Here is a 16,704-nt window from a genome sequence, read left to right as displayed (position 1 = left end):
GTCAGCGGCGCGGAGGGTACTGGGTGTTGTTTCAAAATGGCGCTATCTCCTTGGTGACTTCTGAGTCGAAGCTGTCGGATGGCGCTGCAAACCGTTTCGAAAGGTCAATGATATATTTGTGACAAATCGAAAATCTGGTTGAAAACAGTTAGCTGCCTCTGTCTGTACTGAAATCCTCCTATCACACTCGAACTTCTGCCCGGAGGGAATGGTCCAACGATTCCCCTGTTATTTTTCCAATTGCTAACAATGTCAGAGGCACTGACATGGGCTGTAAAGCATTTTGACACATTAAAGCCTACTTGACCAAACAGGCAGTTGGCCGGAGACTGGAACATTAAAATATGACTGCACATGAGATATCGAGAAGAATCTAATTTAATCGGAAATTGCACGTTTCGTTTTGTTCGTATACTTTGCGATGTTCTTGGATAGTATGGTGTACCATAAATGTAAATGTAATTCCCTCCCGAAAAAAAGGCGTGTGGATTGCGATCAACTCGAACCCATTCAATGAAAAGCAGTGACCGCATCAACTTCGTACTGTGTACTACTTTGAATTATTTCAGCCAGCGCTAAGCAGCCACTATTGGTTATGTAAGTCTGAGAATGGTGTCATATTATTAGTGGGTAGTTCTATTCAAAGCTAGCCTACAGCACACAAAGGGGAATATTTTGGCAAACATGTTAATGTGTTTGCAGATGACACCAGAATTGGTGATGTAGAGGACAGTGAAGAAGACTATTCAAAGTACCAGGAGGTCTTGACCTGATGGGCCTAAGAGTGGCAGACAAATATGAGGTTTTGCATCTTGCTAAGGCAAACCATGGCAGGACTTATATAGTTAATGGCAGAACTCTGGGAAGTGCTGCTGAACAAAGAGACTTAGGGGTGCAGGTGTATAGTTTCTTGAAAGTGGAGTCACAGGTAGACAAGGCAGTGAAGGTGATGTTTGGCAGGCTTGCCTTCATTAGTCAATGCAATGACTGTAGGAGATGGGACATCATGGTGCGGCTGTACAAGACATTGGTGAAGCCACTTTTAGAATACCGTGTTCAATTTTGTCCCTTCATAGGAAAGATACTAAACTTGAAAGGGTTCAGAAAAGATTTATTAGCGTGTTGCCAGGATTGGAGTGTTTGAGCTATAGGGAGAGGCTGAATAGGCTGTGGCTTTTTTCACTGGAGCGCCAGAGGCTGAGGGGTGACCTTTCAGAGGTTTATAAAATTATGAAGGGTGTGAATGGGATGAATAGCTAAGGTCTTTTTCCCAGGGTAGGGGAGTCTAAAGCTGAGAAGGGAAAGATTTAAAAGGGATCTGAGAGGCAACTTTTTTATGCAGAGGGTCATGTGTTTATAGAACAAGCTGCCAGAGGTGGTGTTGGAGGTGGATATAAAGTTTTAAATTACAACATTTAAAAGGCATCTGGATGTGTACATGAATGGTAAGGATTTAGAGGGATATGGGCCAAATACTGGCAAATGGAAACAATCAGTTTAGGATATCTGGTTGACATGGACTGAAGGGCCTGGTTTCTATGCTGTATAACTCTGACACAAAGTGAATCTAACAACTGAAGAATGGCATAACATGAAAAATGGGCCTCCAAGGTTTAAGTTGATGCTATGGAGGTCTTAGTGCAGGAGGTGTAAAGTAAGAAAAGTGTTCTGTACCTGGAGGTAGCCAAGAGATCATCTACCACAAAAGGTAGTGGACGTGGGTAATTGTGGAGGATAATGCCAGTAATTAACCCCGAGGACCAGAATGTAGGGCCATTAAAAAATAAGTGATTTTGTACGAGTAGTAAGGTCAGTGAATGTATCTTCAAATGTGACAACATACCAACAGGGTAATACACAAGTAAAATGCCCCTTTGCAATGGGGAATGATGAGGGACGTTTTGCCAGTGTCATTGGGAGGGCTAAATGTTCCCTCACTAACACTGATCCACTTGGCCCACCTCATTTCCAAGTTAAACTAAGGTGGCAGGGCGATTGAATCACCAAAGAATAGTTGAGGAGAATATGAGGGCTTGCAAAATACTTAGAAAATGCCTTACACTAGCATAGAGAATCATAACTAGGTGAACTGAGAGAGGTAAGGGAGAAAAAAAGGAAGTCTAAAACAGAATAAATGTGCATACATATAAGTGCATGGAGCATAGGAAATAAGGTTGGGAAGTTACAGATGAGGATTACAATTTAGAATAATGATTTGGCAGTGACAGAGACCTGGCTCAAGGAAGGGCAAGACTGTATTAAATATTCCTGAATGTAAGTTCTTCAGGAGAGATAGAAATGAGGTAAACAAGGAGGTGTTTTAGTATTGTTTAAGGAGGTGTTTCAGTCATAGAGATGTACAGCACAGAAACAGACTCTTCAGACCAACTCGTCCATGCTGACCAGATATCTTAACCTCACCTAGTCCCATTTGCCAGCACTTGGCCCATATTCCTCTAAACTCATTCTGTTCATATACCTATCCAGATGCCTTTTAAATGTTGGAATGATACCAGCCTCTACCACATCCTTTAGCAGCTCATTCCATACATGCACCACCCTCTGTGTGAAAAGGTTGCCCCTTAGGTTCTCTTAAATGTTTTCTCTCTCACTCTAAACCTATATCCTCTAGTTCTTGACTCCCCACCCCAGGGAAAAGACCTTGTCTCGTTAGCCTATCCATGCCCCTCATGATTTTATAAACCTCCATAAGGTCACCCCTCAGCCTCCAATGCTCCAGGGAAAACAGCCGCAGCATATTCAGTCTCTCCCAGTAACTCAAATCCTCCAACCTTGGCAATGTCTTTGTAAATCTTTTCTGAACCATTTCAAGTTTCAAAACATCCTTTTGTAAGGAAGGAGACCAGAGTTGCACGCAGTGTTCCAAACATGGCAAAAACCAACATCCTGTACAGCCGCAACATGACTTCCCAACTCCTATTTTCAGTGGTCTGACCAATAAAGGAAAGCATACCAATCACTTTCTACACTACCCTATCTACCTGCAGCTCTACTTTCAAGGAACTATGAACCTGCACTTCAAGGTCTCTTTGTTCAGCAACACTCCCTAGGACCTTACCATTAAGTGTATAAATCCTGCTCTGGTTTGGTGTTCCAAAATGCAGCACCTTGTATTTATCTGAATTAAACTCCATCTGCCACTCCTCAGCCCATTGGCCCTTCTGATCAAGATCCTGTTGTACTCTGAGGTTATCTTCTTCACTGTCCACTGCACCTCCAATTCTAGTGTCATCTGCAAAATTACTAACTGCACCTCCTGTGTTCACATCCTAATCATTTATATAAATGATGAAAAGTAGAGGACCCAGCACCAATCCTTGTGGCACTCCACTGGTCACAGGCCTCCAGTCTGAAAAGCAACTCTCCACCACCACCCTCTGTCTTCTACCTTCAAGTCAGTTCTGTATCCAAATGGCTAGTTCTCCCTGTATTCCATGAGATCTAAGCTTGCTAATCAGTCTCCCATGGGAGACCTTGTCGAGCGCCTTACTGAAGTCCATATAGATCACATCTACTGCTCTGCCCTCATCAATCTTCTTTGTTACTTCTTCAAAAAACTCAATCAAGTTTGTGAGACATGATTTCCCATGCACAAAGCCATGTTGACTATCCCTAATCAGTCCTTTCCAAATACATCTTGTCCCGCAGGATACCCTCCAACAACTTGCCCACCACCGACGTCAGGCTCACTGGTCTATAGTTCCCTAGCTTGTCCTTACCACCCTTTCTTAAACAGTGGCACCACGTTTGCCAACCTCCAGTCTTCCGGCACCTCACCTGTGACTATCGATGATACAAATATCTCAGCAAGAAGCCCAACAATCACTTCTCAGGTACACCTGATCAGGTCCTGGGGATTTATCCACCTTTACCTGTTTCAAGACATCCAGCACTTCCTCCTCTGTAATCTGGACATTTTGCAAGATGTCACCATCTATTTCCCTACAGTCTATATCTTCCATATCCTTTTCCACAGTAAATACTGATGCAAAATACTCATTTAGTGTCTCCCCTATTTTCTGTGGCTCCACACAAAGGCCACCTTGCTGATCTTTGAAGGGCCCTATCCTCTCCCTGGTTACCCTTTTGTCCTTAATATATTTGTAAAAACCCTTTGGATTCTCCTTAAATCTATTTTCCAAAGCTATCCTCTTTTTGCCCTCCTGATTTCCCTCTTAAATATACTCCTACTTCCTTTATAATCTTCTAAGGATTCACTTGATCTATCCTGTCCATACCTTACATATGCTTCCTTCTTTTTCTTAACCAAACCCTCAATTTCTTTAGTCATCCAGCATTCCCTATACCTACCAGCCTTACCTTTCACCCTGACAGGAATATACTTTCTCCGTATTCTCGTTTTCTCATTTCTGAAGGCTTGCCGTTTTCCAGGTGTCCCTTTACCTGTGAAAATCTGCCCCCAATCAGCTTTCGAAAGTTCTTGCCTAATACCGTCAAAATTGGCCTTTCTCCAATTTAGAACTTCAACGTTTAGATCTGGTCTGTTCTTTTCCATCACTATTTTAAATCTAATAGACTTATGGTTGCTGGACCCCACTGACACCTCAGTCATCTGCCCTGCCTTATTTCCCAAGAGTAGGTCAAGGTTTGCTCCTTCTCTAGTAGGTACATCCACATACTGAATGAGAAAATTGTCTTGTACACACTTAACAAATTCCTCTCCATCTAAACCTTTAACACTATGGCAGTTCCAGTCTATGTTTGGAAAATTAAAATCACAGATAGCTGAGACCTCCTTACAAGTTTGTTTCTAAATTTCCCTCTGACTATTAGGGGGTCTATAATACAACCAGACAACTCTGGTTGTCTCAACTTTGAAGGCTTCCCATTTTCCAGCCATCCCTTTACCTGCGAACATCTGCCCCCAGTCGGTTTTTGAAAGTTCTTGCCTCATACCATTAAAATTGGCCTTCTTCCAATTTCGAACTTCAACTATTAGATCCAGTCTATCTTTTTCCATCACTATTTTAAAACTAATAGAATTATAGTAGCTTCTCTAGTATGTACATCCACATACTGAATCAGAAAATTTTCATGTACACACTGAACAGAATGGAAATCCCAGTCTATTTTGGAATGTTAAAATCCCCTATCATAACCACCTATTATTCTTACAGATAACTGAAATCTTCTTACAAATGTGTTTCTTATTTCCCACTGAGTATTGGGGGGGGTCTATAATACAATCCCAATAAGGTGATCATCCCTTTCCTATTTCTTAATTCCACCTAAATAACTTCCCTGGCTGTATTCCCAGGAATATCCTCCCTACATACAGCCATAATGCTATCCCTTATCAAAAATGCTACTCCCCTTCCTCTCTTGCCCCCCGCCCCCCACCCCCACCACCACCACCACCACTACTAAAGACACACACCACACACACTTTTTATATTTCCTATAGCATTTGTATCCTGGGTCATTAAGCTGCCAGTCCTGTATATCCCTGAGCCACATCTCGAATTGCTATGATATCCCAGTCCCATGTTCCTAACCATGTCCTGAGTTCATCTGCCTTCCCTTTTAGGCCTCTTACATTGAAATAAATGCAGTTGAAATTATCAGTCCTACTTTGTTCTCTGCTTTCTTCCTGCCTGCCCTGACTGCTTGACTCGCTCGTTTTCCCAACTGTACCAATCTTAGATTGATCTCTTTCTTCACTATTTCCCTTACTAGTTTAAATCCTCCTGAGCAGCTCTAGCAAATCTCCCTGTCAGTATATTAGACCCCTTCCAATTCAGGTGCAATGTAGCCTTCTTGTACAGGTCACTTTTACCCCAGAAAAGATTCTAATAATTTAAAAATGTGAACCCTTCTCCCCTGCATCAACTCCTCAGCCATGCATTCAACTGCTCTATTGCCCTATTCCTATATTCTATATTCTCCCTTCAGAAAGTCATCCTTTTCCCTACCTATCTCATTAATTGCAATGTGTACAACAACCTCCTGCTGGTCATTCTCCCCTTTGACAACAGTCTGCACCTTCTTTGAGATATCCTTGATCCTGGCACCAGGGAGGCAACAGAGCGTTTTGAATTTTCACTCATGGCCTGCAAGAACATCTCTCTGTGCCTCTGACTAGGGGATACCCTATCACAATTGATCACTTGGAACCCAATGTACCCTTATTACATTAGAGCTATTCTTAGTACCAGAAACTTGGCTGTTCGTGCTATGTTCCATCACCCCCTACATTTTCCAAAAACAGAATAATTGTTTGAGATGCGGATAGCCACAGGAGACTGCTGCAGTGCCTGTCTACCCCTCCTACCTCTCCTGGAGTTAACCCATCTACTTGATTGTATCTGCTGCTTTTCTCCCTTCCCAAGAATGCCATGCATCATCCCCTAGCTCTTATAAATTCCTTATTGCCTCTAACTGCCGCTCCAGCTGATCCACATGATCTTATAGGATTTGCAACCAAAGACGCTTCCTGCAGACATAATCATTAGTAACATGAAAACTCTCCCTAAACTCCCACACCTAACAGCACGTCACTCTACTAACGGCTACCTTTGCTCCTGCACAATCCACAGACTCAGAAAACAGCACCCTCTTATTGCTCTAAAAAAACTTCTCCAGGCTAATTTAATACTTATAGCTTATATTTTTAAAATTTAATCAAGACACAGATCTCAATAAAACATATAATCAAAAAAGAACCAAATCTACTCACTATTGTAGATTTACAGCAAGGCTCCACTTAAAAACTATGCACATAGAGTCATAGAGATGTACAGCACAGAAACAGACCCTTCTGTCCAACATATCCATGCTGATCAGATATCCAAACCCAGTCTAGTCCCACCTGCCAGCACCTGGCCTATATCCCTCCAAACTCCTCCTATTCATATAACCATCCAGACAACTTTTAAATATTGCAATTTTACCAGCCTCCACCACTTCCTCTGGCAGCTCATTCCACACACGTACCACCCTCTGCGTGAAAAGGTTGCTTCTTAGATCTCTTTTATACCTTTCCCTTCTCGCCCTAAACCTATGCCCTCTAGATCTGGATTCCCCCACCCCAGGGAAAAGACTTTGTCTATTTATCCTATCCATGACCCTCATGATTATGTAAACCTCAAAAGGTCACTCCTCAGCCTCCGATGCTCCAGGGAAAACAGCCATAGCCTATTCATCCTCTCCTTCTAGCTCAAATCCTCCAACCCTGGCAACATCCTGGGTTTCTGAACTCTTTCAAGTTTCACAACATCTTTCCGAATGAAGGAGACCAGAATTGCAAGCAATATTCCAATGTCCTGTATAGCCGCACCATGACCTCCCAATTCCTGTACTCAATACTCTGACCAATAAAGGAAAGCATACCAAACGCCTTCTTCACTATCCTATCTACTTGCAACTCCACTTTCAAGGAGCTGTGAACCTGCACTCCAAGGTCTCTTTATTCAGCAACAATCCCTAGGGTCTTACCATTAAGTGTATATGTCCTTCTAAGATTTGCTTTCCCAAAATGCAGCACCTCACATTTATCTGAATTAAACTACATCTGCCACTTCTTAGCCTATTGGCCCATCTGATCAAGATCCCGTTGTAATCTGATTGTCTGTTCCTGCACTGTGAGCTTTCCCATACAGGTTCTGGATTAGAGTGGTGTTGGAAAAGCACGGCAGTTCAGGCAGCATCCGAGGAGCAGGAAAATCAACATTTCGGGCAACAGCCCCTAGCTTTCCCATACAGCTTCCTTCAAGGTCAGTTGTGAATTTTGCTGTTTGTTCATTTTTCCTAGATGCACTCCAATGTCCATAAGTACATGAACTCAAACAGCAAAGGCAGTAACTGTGCAGATTCACTGCACAGTCAGACAGTAGTATAGGTTTCTTTCTTTGACCACGTGGTCACTGCCTTTGTCTGTCTTCCTCCTTTTAAAAGTGCCGTTGTTTTGATCTCTTGTCCCTCAAAGTTCCAAAACAATACAACAGTATATAAAACAGTAACAGCTGCTCCTGGAATTCAAGGAAATCACCTCCAACACCTAAAATACCTCAAAAAAGGAGCCGCTCTTACAGCCACAATTTTTTCCCCATCCTCCTTCAGTCCTAGAGAAGCAAGATGTCTCAGAGGGTCCAAGGACAGACTCAATTTGGCGAAAGTCACATAATTTAAAAAGTTGCAGTAACATTGCTCAATGCAGTCTGTAGACCACCAAGATTGGAAAGGATGTTGAGGACAAATCTGAAGGGAAGTTACAGAGAAATGCCAACATTATAGAGTGGCTATAATGATTTCCCAAATATTGATTGAGATGCTCGTAGTGTAAGCGGCATGTATTCTTAGCTTGTGTTTGGGAGAGTTTCCTCTAGCAGTATATTTACAGACCAAAAAGGAAGGGTGCATTGTTGGACCTGATCCTTGGAAATGAGGTGAGCCAAGTAGATCAAGTGTCAGTGGGATTACATTTAGGAGACAGTGATCATTGAGCCCTAAGGGTCAGGAGAGTGTTGGAGAATGTGTTGCTGGAAAAGTGCAGCAGGTCAGGCAGCATCCAAGGAGCAGGAATCGACGTTTCGGGCATGAGCCCCTTTTTTTAACAGATTACATTACAGTGTGGAAACAGGCCCTTCGGCCCAACAAGTCCACACCGACCCGCCGAAGCACAACCCAGCCATACCCCTACATTTACCCCTTACCTAACGCTACGGGCAATTTAGCATGGCCAATTCACCTGGCCTGCACATCTTTGGACTGTGGGAGGAAACCGGAGCACCTGGAGGAAACCCACGCAGACACGGGGAGAATGTGCAAACTCCACACAGTCAGTCGCCTGAGGCGGGAATTGAACGTGGGTCTCTGGCGCTGTGAGGCAGCAGTGTTAACCACTGTGCCACCGTGCCGCCCACTAAGTTCTTCAGGAACTTCTTTCGGGGTCATGCCCGAAACGTCGATTCTCCTGCTCCTTGGATGCTGCCTGACCTGCTGCGCTTTTCCAGCAACACATTTTCGGCTCTGATCTCCAGCATCTGCAGTCCTCACTTTTTCCTCAGGTGTTGGAGAATGACTTGTAACAACTCAGATTAAGAAAATACAGTTGGTGAAGTGTTGACTTTAATAGGACAAGAACAGACTTGAGCAGAATTGATTGGAATAGTGGTCAGTGGGCAAAAACAGTAACTGAACAGTCACTGGGCAAACAGTAACAGCCACCTTCAACGAGCAGATTTTTCAGGTACAGTTGAATTATGTTTCCTTTAATAGAAAATGCAATACAAACAAATCTAGGGTTCTCTGGATGACAAACAAGATAGAAATTAAACTGTGCTATGGCAGCTATGGGACAGAAAGTACAATTAAGGACCAACAGGAATATTGAAGGATTAGGACGGGGTGAATAAGCAAATAAGAAAAGCAAAGAGGAACTACGCAAAAAAACTAGCAGCCTATATGAAATCCAAAAGTCTTCCATAGGCATATGAACACCAAGAGAATGGTTTAAGAAGGGCTGATCAGGGACCATAAAGTGGATTTACACATTGAGGCATGGGGTATGGCTGAGGTGTTAAGTAAATATTTTGCATCTATCTTTACATGAGGAAGATGATGCCCAGGATTTGGTGACAGAAGTGGAAACTCAAACTGAAGAATTGCAAACACTATAACTTCATCCAAGAAAAGTTGTAAGGGCAGTCCCAGCAATTATATACTAGTTAGCTTAACTTTGGTGGTGTTGAAACAGGCCCTTTGACCCAACAAGTCCACACCAACCCTCCGAAGAGTAACCCACCCAGACCCATTCCCCTACATTTATCTCTGACTAACCTACACATCTTTGAACACTATGGACAATTTAGCACGGCCAATCTACCTAACCTGCACATCTTTGGACTGTGGGAAGAAACCAGACCACCTAGAGGAAACCCATGCAGACACAGGGAGAATGTGCAAACTACACACAGACAGTTGCCCAAGGCTAGACTCAAACCCAGGTTCTTGGTGCTGTGAGGCAGCAATGCTAACCACTGAGCCACCATGCCGCCACTGTGCCACACCTAGAAACAATTGTTCAGTATAGAATTAGTATTTATTTTAGGAAAAGGTTAGTTGATTAAGAAGAGTTAGAATGGATTTCTAAATTTGAAATTGTGTCTAACTAACTTGCAGCAGCTTTATTGAAGAGGTAATAGAGTGTTAGTGAGGGTAATGGTGTTACATGTATACATAGTGTCCTAGAAGAAAGTTGATACAATGTTACACAACAGGTTTGTGAGGAAAGTTATGGGATCATGATTTAAAAAAAAGATATTAACAATGTGGGTACAAAATTGACTAGGAAACCGAGTAATGGTTAATAGATATATTTATGGCCTGAAGGAAGGTTTGCAGTAGAAGTTGGTTTGGGACCCTTACTTTTACTTACTTATATCAATAATCTTGATCTTAGTATGTAGGGACATTTTCAAAGTTTACAGATTACACTAAATTTAGAAGAATTGTAAATTGTGAGGAGGAACTCCAAAAGGACATCAACCCAGTGGCTCAGTGGTTAGCACTGCTGCCCGACAGCATCAGGGATCATGTTTGATTCCAACCTTGAGCGACTGACTGTGTGGAGTTTGTACATTCTACCCATGTCTGTGTGGGGTTCCTCTGAGTCCTCCAATTTCTTCCCACAGTCCAAAGATTCATAGGCTAGGTGGGTTGGCCATAGTGTCCAGGGATGTGCAGACAAGCTGGATTAACCATAGGAAATACAAGGTTACAGGGATAGGATGGGTCTGGGTGGGATGCTCTTTGAAAAGTCAAAGTGGACTCAGTGGGGCAAATGGCCTGCTTCGACATGATAGAGATTCTATAATTCTAAGTTGGTGGAGGTGGCAGATAAGTTGCAGATGAGGTTCAATGCAGAGAAGTTTGAAGTGATACACTTTAATTGGAAGAACATTGAAAAACATTATAAAATAGGGAGTAGAATTCTAAACGGGGTGCAGGAGCAGTGGAACCTGGGTATATATGTGCACAGATCATTGAAAGTGGCAAGACAGGTGTACAGAGCAGTTAATAAAGTATACAGTGTTCTCAGTTTTATTAATAAGGGCATTGAGGTCATGAGCAAAGAGGTGATATTGAACTTGTACAAGACATATGTTAAATTTCAGTTGGAATACTATGTACAGTAATGGGTGCCACATTGTATGAAAGATGTGAATATACTGGAGAGAGTGTAGAAGTGTTTTACAAGAATGGTTCCAGGAATGAGAAACTTCAGTTGAGAAGAGATTGAAGAAGTGGGACTATTTACTTTGGATTTTTCTTTGATTTAATAGAGATTTACAAAATTATGAGAGGGCTCGACAGAGTACATAGGGAAGTAGTAGATAGTGTTCCTGCAGAGAAAAGAAAATGAAGTGTATAGATTTAAAATGCAAACAAAGCATGGGTGATGTGAGAAATAATATTTTTGCACATTGAGTAATCAGAATATGGAATGCACTGCCTGGATATGTGATGGAGGCGGCTTCAATTGAGGCATTCAACAGGGCATTGGATGATTATTTTTATAGGAGTGGTGTACACAAATATAGGGAAAACACAGGAGATTGGCACTTGGCAATAAACTTAGTGCACGCACAATAGGGTAATGGCCTCCTTCTACACAGGAGCAATTCTTTGATTCTATGAACAGCATCACCAGCCTCTACCACATCCTCATCACACATCTACCAACAATCTCTTTCAATCAGAGCTTATTCTTGACAGTTACATTCTCCGTAGCATCCACATGCACCTAGTATTGTTGTGAACGTCAGAACCATACCTCACCATTTGCACTCATGACTAAGTATGCAATAACAGGCATCGCACCCTTCAGACTGAAGAAGAGTCATACTGGACTTGAAATGCTAATTGCATTAACTCCACTGATACTGCCTGATCTGCTGAATGATCTTTTTTTGCTTATTGTTGGCTATTGTGCTTTCCTTGGTACGAATCACACTTCTTAAAAAATATCCTTTACAATTGTTAAATAACTATGATACATTTTGTTTCATTATTTGAAAAATAGATAATTCTGAGCATGAGGACCAGTCCATGCATACACCATATGAGAAGTTAAATGCATTTCCAGCATTAATTTCTGAAATACAAGGTCAATTGATGACCAATAAATCATTGTACACTAATTCCTTTTGGGAAAGGAAATCTGCCATCCTTATCTTGTCTGATACACATGTGACATCAGACCCACAGCAATGTGGTTGACTCTTAACTTAGGGCAGTTTAGGTGGTCAAGAAATGCTGGTCTAGCCAGCAGCGTCCACATCCTGTGAATGAATGTAAAAAAAAGAAATAGCTCCCTTAATTGAATTATGCCTTTTTAACTATAGATGCCTGAAATATTTGGTGCAAATGTAGAATCATAAAATGGTTACAGATAAGACAGAAGGAGCTCATTTGGCCTATCATATCCACATCAGCTCCCTGCAAATGCAGACCTGCTGGTCCTATTCTTCTGCACTTCCCTGTAGTCCTACATTCATTTTTATCTACTTCCCTTTTGAAAGCCACAATTGAATTTACCTTCCCACATACTGAAGCAATGCATTCCAGTCCTAGCAATTCAGTAAATCGATCGACTAACCAAAGCTCTTTACTGCTGAAACTATTCTCTAAAATCATTTCTCCACATTGTCTAATTCTTCGGCCCTTCCTAAAGTGTAGCTCCCGGAGATACAATACTCCAGCTGCGACTTAACCATATATTTTATAATTGTTCACTCTAACCTCCTTGCTTTTGTACTCTATGCTTCTATTTAAAAAGTCTAGAATCGTCTATGATTTAAATACTTTCTGAGTTTGCTCTGCCACCTTCAGCAATGTATGTGTTTGTCTCTCTGTTCCTGTATCACCATTAAAATTAGCTCCTTCATTTTATTTCAGTTTTCTAGTTCATCCTACCTAACTGTATCAGTCCATACCTTAGCTACTTTAAATTTCATCTGTCATTTGTCTGCCCATTCCAGCAGTATGCTTGGCCTAAAGACTTTTCACTGCCCTCATCACAGTTCATAATACTTCCAAGTTTTGTGTCATTTGCAAATTTTGAAATTGAGCCCTGCACATTCAAGTCTCGGCCATTAGTATCGATCAAGAAATACAATAGCCGTGATATCAATCCTTGGAGAACACCATTATAAACCTTCCTTGAAGCTGAAAAACCATAATTCACCACTACTCTTGATTTCCTCATGATACCACAGTCACTTTTATTCCATGCACTTTAACTCTGTAAGTAAGCTTGTTTATGGCTCCATATAAAATGCTTTTTGAAAATGTATCAAATGTATTACCTTGATCAACTCCTCTGTTATCTCATCCACTTGGTTGAAAGTGATTTGCCTTTAACAAATCTAAGTTGACTTTCTTCAATTAATCCAATTTTCTGCTAGATTTTAATCTCTAAAAGCTTTTCTTCCACCATGGTTGAGATGTTTATATTTACACTCTTTTTCAAGAAGCGTGTGACATTTAATTTAATTTATTTATTGTCAAATGTATCTTGTTACAAAATACGGTGAAAAGTGTTGCATAGTGTCAGCACTGTTGAGCACCATCTTAAAACACAGAAAAATAAACTAAAACGTAGAATAAAAAAGCAGAAAAATGAAGAAATAAAAGCCCTTCTTATTAAATGCTTCATCATGGGCCTTGGGCTTGGTGGCCAGGCATAGTCCCCTTTGCCACACCGCCACTGGAATGAAAGTCGCCACTGTTCAGTCCCGTCCCACCTCCACCAACACCCTCGCCACTATGAGTCCTCACTGAACCTTGCCAGTGCAGATATATCGATGCTGCCGGGTACTGAACTGGCCCAAATTCGACTCCTCCGACGTCATGAGTCTGCTTCGGGCCCACCTCGGTGATGCAGCAGTTGCTGATGCCACTGGGTCTCATACTGGGCTCAAACCCATTGCCGCCTCCAGATTCCAGTGAATCTACATTGGAACCAGATGCTGCTGGAAACCCAAAATTGCTTCCAAACTCAAGACATCTGTAAGTCTCCAGTCTTCTGACACCAGTCTTTCACTAAGAAACATGGAAAAATTTGAATGGTGCCATAATTTTCACCATCTTGGAGGAACTGTTGGGCGAAGTTCACAGCACAGAATTAGATAAGTTAATTGTTGTTTTAAATCTGACCAAAAGAAAGGCTACAGTAGTGGGTACAGTGGATTCTTTCTTAATTATATGTTTTTGGAGATAAGTCTCTTGATTAAACTTAAAATATAAGCCATAGCTATTAATTTAACCTGGGGCAGTGTTTGTAGAGAAATAAGATGGTGTTATTTTCTGGGTCTGTAGATTGTGAAGGAGCAAAAATGGCCTTTGTAGTGATATGTACTTCTTGTCAGATGTGGGAGTTTAAAGAGAGTTTAAGGGTTACTGCAGATTATATCTGCCACAAATGCTGTTGGATGCGAATCTTATCAGATTGAGTGGATTGGTTGGAGAGACAGTTAGAAGCGATGAGGAATTTGCAACAGCAACAGTATGTGATGGATGGCAGTTATAGGAAGGGGGGAATGTCTCAGATACAGTCGCATAGATGGATTAACTCCAGGAAGGGTGAGAGAGGTTGGCACTGAGGGCAGGAGTCTTTTGTGGATATACCCATTTCAAACAGGTATGCTGTTTTGGAAAATGTAGGGGGTGATGGATTCTCAGGGGAACGTAGCACGAACAGCCAAGTTTCTGGTATTGAGACTGGCTGAAATGCAATGAGGGGTACGTCGGCTTTCAAGAGACCAATTGTGTTAAGGGATTCTGTAGTCAGAGGTACAGACAGACGTTTCTGTGGCCAGCAGAGAAAAAGCAGAATGGTGTGTTCTTTCTCTGGTGCCAGGGTCAAGGATGTCTCAGAGAGGGTGCAGAATATTCTCACGGGGGAGAGGGGCCAGCAGGAGGTCATTGTCCACAATGGAACCAACGACATTGGAAGGGAAAAGGCTGAGACTCTGAAGGGAGATTACAGAGAGTTAGGCAGAAATTTAAAAAGGAGGTCCTCAAGGGTAGTAATATCTGGATTACTCCCAGTGCTACGAGCTAGTGAGGGCAGGGATAGGAGGATAAAGCAGATGAATGCATGGCTGAGGAGCTAGTGTATGGGAGAAGGATTCACAATTTTGGATCATTGGAACCTGTTTTGGGGTAGAAGTGACCTGTACAAGAAGGATGGATTGCACCTAAATTAGAAGGGGACTAATATACTGGCAGGGACATTTGCTAGAACTGCTTGGGAGGATTTAAACTAGTAAGGTGGGGGGGGGGGGGGGAGATAGTGAGGAAAGAGATCAATCTGAGAGGGGTACAGCTGAGAACAGAAGTGAGTCAAACAGTCAGGGCAGGCAGGGACAAGGTAGGACGAATAAATTAAACTGCATTTATTTCAATGCAAGGGCCCTAACAGGGAAGGCAGATGAACTCAGGGCATGGTTAGGAAGGAACATGGGACTGGGATATCATAGCAATTACGGAAACATGGCTCAGGGATGGGCAGGACTGGCAGCTTAATATTCCAGGATACAAATGCTACAGGAAGGATAGAAAGGGAGGCAAGAGAGGAGGGGGAGTGGCATTTTTGATAAGGGATAGCAGTACAGATGTGCTGAGGGAGGATATTCCCGGAAATACATCCAAGGACGTTATATGGGTGGAACTGAGAAATCAGAAAGAGATGATCACCTTATTGGGATTGTATTACAATAGTCAGAGGGAAATTGAGAAACAAACTTGTAAGGAGATCTCAGCTATCTGTAAGAATAATAGGGTAGTTATGGTAGGAGATTTTAACTTTCCCAACATTGACTGGGATTGCCATAGTGTTAAAGGTTTAGATGGAGATGAATTTCTGAAGTGTGTACAAGACAATTTTCTGATTCAGTATGTGGATGTACCTACTAGAGAAGGAGCAAAACTTGACCTACTCTTGGGAAATAAGGCAGGGCAGGTGACTGAGGTGTCAGTGGGGGAGGACTTTGGGGCCAGCGACCATAATTCTATTTGTTTTAAAATAGTGATGGAAAAGGATAGACCAGATCTAAAAGTTGAAGTTCTAAATTGGAGAAAGGCCAATTTTGATGGTATTCGGCAATCACTTTCGAAAGCTGATTGGAGGCAGATGTTCGCAGGTAAAGGGTCAGCTGGAAAATGGGAAGCCTTCAGAAATGAGATAACAAGAATCCAGAGAAATTATATTCCTGTCAGGGGGAAAGGGAAGGCCGGCAGGTATAGGGAATGCTAGATGACTAAAGAAATTGAGGGTTTGGTTAAGAAAAAGAAGGAAGCATGTGTCAGGTACAGGAGAGATCGAGTGAATCCTTAGAAGAGTATAAAGGAAGTAGGAGTATACTTAAGAGGGAAATCAGGAGGGCAAAACAGGTATTTGTAAAAACCCTTTAGATTCCCCTTAATTCTATTTGCCAAAGCTATCTCAAGGACAAAGAAGTAACTAGGGAGAGAATAGGGCCCCTCAAAGATCAGCAAGGCGGCCTTTGTGTGGAGCCACAGAAAATGGGGGAGATACTAAATGAGTATTTTGCATCAGTATTTACTGTGGAAAAGGATATGGAAGATATAGACTGTAGGGAAATAGATGGTAACATCTTCTAAAATGTCCAGATTACAGAGGAGGAAGTGCTGGATGTC

General features: G+C 42.0%; 1 long non-coding RNA gene across 3 annotated transcripts in view; it reads left to right on the top strand.

The window, feature by feature from the left end:
• Nucleotides 1-3: 3 nt before the first annotated feature.
• Nucleotides 4-16,704, top strand: part of LOC140492076 (uncharacterized) — a 29,174-nt gene continuing 12,473 nt past the window's right edge. Inside the window, exons 1-2 of one of the 3 annotated variants that reach the window (XR_011963486.1) lie at nucleotides 4-597; nucleotides 7,641-7,754. This is a non-coding gene — a long non-coding RNA (uncharacterized lncRNA). Of the gene's footprint in view, nucleotides 598-7,627; nucleotides 7,755-16,704 lie in introns of all 3 variants that reach the window. The other 2 variants (XR_011963487.1, XR_011963488.1) reach the window with 2 other exon arrangements.

The sequence above is a fragment of the Chiloscyllium punctatum genome, chromosome 20 (genome assembly GCF_047496795.1).
Source record: "Chiloscyllium punctatum isolate Juve2018m chromosome 20, sChiPun1.3, whole genome shotgun sequence".
NCBI classification, from domain to species: Eukaryota; Metazoa; Chordata; class Chondrichthyes; order Orectolobiformes; family Hemiscylliidae; genus Chiloscyllium; species Chiloscyllium punctatum.
This window is presented reverse-complemented; position numbering and strand designations above follow the sequence as displayed.